Here is a 3,717-nt window from a genome sequence, read left to right as displayed (position 1 = left end):
AAAATATCTTGCAGAGGGAAATGAAACTTAGATTATTGATTTACACCCATTATGGTTTATTTTCTGTAACTGGGCAATTTGCCACCCTATTCCAAATCAGTGTTCTATGATCGAGGTGTAATAATATGGCCTTTGGATGAAAAGTCATATCATTGTGGTGCAAAAAGATGGGAATGCAGAAAAAAGGAATGGGACTGAGGGAAGCCAGCTCATTCCTTGAACAGGTAGTCAGTCCTTGAATGAATCAGTAATGAATTAATGACAAAACAGTTGGTTGGAGTGGAAAAAAGCAAGCATATGAAGTTGGTCCTTCCATTTCCCTTACTGAGTAACATAACTACCTGTGTGCCCTACAAGCTTCAATAAGGGTAGATTGTGTCCCTTCATCTTTGTAGTTAATGTGTTGTCATATAGAAGGCTTTCAGGTGCCATTGGTTGGTTTGAAGAGAACGTTAAAGATTAAAGAGGATTTGGATAATTCTAGAGAAGAATGCAACTGTTAATATCATGAGGGATTGTGGGTGTTTGTGTATGTGAGTATTTGTGCTACGAGTGAACAGTTGTGAGTATAGGGTGTTTGAGGGCTGGACATACGCAACAACCTCACTGTGATGGAAAGTCCATGTTAGAAGTAAGTGAGGAGTTACCTGCCAGGGCTAAGTGTTTAAGAGTTTTTATACACATGGGTTATGGAATGATAGGTATTTTACTTGGCAGAAAATGAAACCAAAGAAATAAGAAAGGAACCATCCCAAGGTCACAATATCTAAGATAGAGTCTATTAAATAGTTCAGACAGCAGCCCCAACTCTCCAACCCTCCATTAAAGTGAAATCCTGCCAATTAATTTTAGGGAGTTTTGAAAGGCATTCTTTGACCTAGACACCAACTAAGTTATACACAACTGAGCTCTACTTAATTGCATAATGAATGAATCAACTACTTTAAATCACTTTACAAAATCCCATACACTATAGCATTTCCTTCCTTGTTACCAATACCTGTTAAATGCAATCCTCATAGAGAAATAATTCACTTCATTGTATTAAAAAAAGTGCCCAACTGGAATCCTGTAAGTGTTGCAGTTCTCAATTATCTCACCCCAAATCCACTGTGAAGTGATAATTAGGGGCTAAAAGCTAAACCGATTACTGCAAAATTTTCTCCTGACAGCCATTTAATAGCTAATCAGGTGTTAAATCCCCAAATTATGCATTTCTCAGCAGCACAGAGATCACAATAAATTTTAAAAATTTTAAGTTATCAACTTGTCTTTCACAACTTTGCCCCAACAAGCAAAAGTAAAGGAATTAACACTTTAGAGGATTAGAAATTCTTCATAGTTTATTCCATTTCTTTATGTAGGATGTTTGTTTTGATTAATGATGACACAAACCTACATTCTGGCTATAGCATCTTATCATAAGACCCGACTTTGACAGTGAAGGATATCATATCTTATTAATATCAGCAAAGTAGTATTGCCTGATTTGTGTATGCAGGAAACCTACAACCAAATGGGTAGAGGTCAGGGAGCCAGTATGTGTGTTCATGACACACAGGAGCAACATGTATGGCTTTACTAACTTTGAAAGCCCTGAGCACACAGATGCTCTTGCTCCAGGGGTACCAGCTGTCCTACTGCTATTCTAATACTACAGTAGAAAGTCTATGGCTATAGACACTGGACTTGACTCTGACAATACCACTTACACTGCATCTAATCCACAGTGACCACCTAGGCAGCTGAGAGGGAGAGAGAGAATGCATATTTCATGGACTAACACAGACACCCTTCTAGCTGCTAAAGTAACTTCTACCCCTACTTCAATAAAATGGATGGGGTGGTGAGTTAATAGGGTTTTTTTTTTTTAATTTAGGTAGATTAGATAGTTTATATACAAGATAATTTTTCGTTGTGTTGAACAATTTTAAAATAAATAAGTAATTTGCAAATTGCTATGATATCTATAATAGGTACCATGATAGATACTATAGATATAGTGATATACTGACTGTGAGTATTTTCCACATTATTACATTTAAGCCAGTGGAGTAAATGTAGCACATTTATTTCACTCTGGGTCTGTGGTTTTGATCCCCAGAGGACATTTGGCAACATCTGGATACGTTTTGGTTGTTGCAACTGAAGGAAGGAAGTTCCTGGCATCTCGTCAGCAGAGGCTAAGGATTCTGCTAAACATCCTACAATGCACAGGATAGCCTCCCACCAATGAAGAAATATTTGGCCAATAATACCAATAGTGCTAGCTTTGGCATTCTCTCTACTTCATGTATATTCTATCTACTTCATATATATTCTCTAAGGCTGTGTGGACAGGTATGGGGGATGATGGAGCACAGAAACAATGTGCTGTAGATCTTCTGAGTCTCCATTCTGTTCCCCAACTTTTACAAGAATATATAATTCTATCTAGCTCCATTATCTTGTGCTCCTATTTTTATGGGCTTTATTAATTTTCTTCATTATTTACTGAAATACCTCCTTACTGCCTTGGATTGTTGTCAGCTTAGTTACATATTTACCTACTCACTTAGCATATACTTTTCAAGTGCCTGTTGTGTGCTGTGTATGGTCCCTGACTTCATGGATCTTAACAGGACATGAGTGGTCAACATCAGGAAAGGTGTGATAAAGATAAAAGTTAAGAAAACAGATGTATATGCCACATCACATACATTTAAGGGTCCTGTTAGGAATCGTTTTATTTGGACTGAGATTTTCTTAGAGGAATAAACAGGGAGAATTACCTTAAAGAATAAAATTGGACCGTGGCCTATTTAAAAGAAATGACTTTAGAACTGGGGTTATTCAACCCATAGACGGCAAAGCCAAAGTATAGTGCCATAAAGGTATAGTCTCAAAAATTTCTTCTTTTTAAAAATTTCTCTTCTAATCAAAACAGTAAATGTGCTCAAGTTTTGAAGTGAAGTAATGATTACCAATACATAGCGATTCCCTACCCACTCTCCTGTGTCTTGACATCTCATCGCTAAAGCATTGACTTTTTTCTTTCTTTACCTGTTTATTTTGATATTTGGTGTGCTATTTCTAAATAACACGTTTACACCATTATTCCTTGTTTTTTTCTTTAAACTCTAGCAAGAGGAGCCTCATACTATACAGAGGGCCTACATGCCACAAAGATACACAAAAAATCTATTGTAAAACACCCAAACCTCTCTATCACTCAGGATCTGCTGCTCAGGACTCAGACAGCACAAACTACTGCCCTAAATGTTGCCACTAGTGACCCTAGGGAAACACTTTTCTACATTTCTTTCCCTGTGTCCTGAAATTTAAAAGCCCAACATTTGGTAGGCTATGATGCTATGAATACACAGATATTACTTCATAGCATGGCACTGATTTGAGCAGCAAAAGCTTTTAGGAAAGAGAGGACGAATTAATTATCTTGTCAAATCCTTCCCCTCAGATTCTTGAATAAAGAAGATTCATTTCCTGAGAATTTCTAATGTCCATTTTTCTGTTTCCAATTCATAGTCCATAAGTAATCACAAATTAGCACAATATTCACCAATTGCACTTGGCAGCTGAGGAACATTTCACATCATTAAATGATTTATATTCCTCTTTATCAAATTTGGGAAGCTTTTTAAGTTAGTCGACTTTATTTTTTAGAGCAGTTTTAGATTTATAGAAAAATTGAGCACATAATAAGAGAATTCCATACAA

The sequence above is a fragment of the Camelus ferus genome, chromosome 4, assembly GCF_009834535.1.
Source record: "Camelus ferus isolate YT-003-E chromosome 4, BCGSAC_Cfer_1.0, whole genome shotgun sequence".
NCBI lineage: Eukaryota > Metazoa > Chordata > Mammalia > Artiodactyla > Camelidae > Camelus > Camelus ferus.
Note: the sequence above shows the minus strand (reverse complement) of the source record.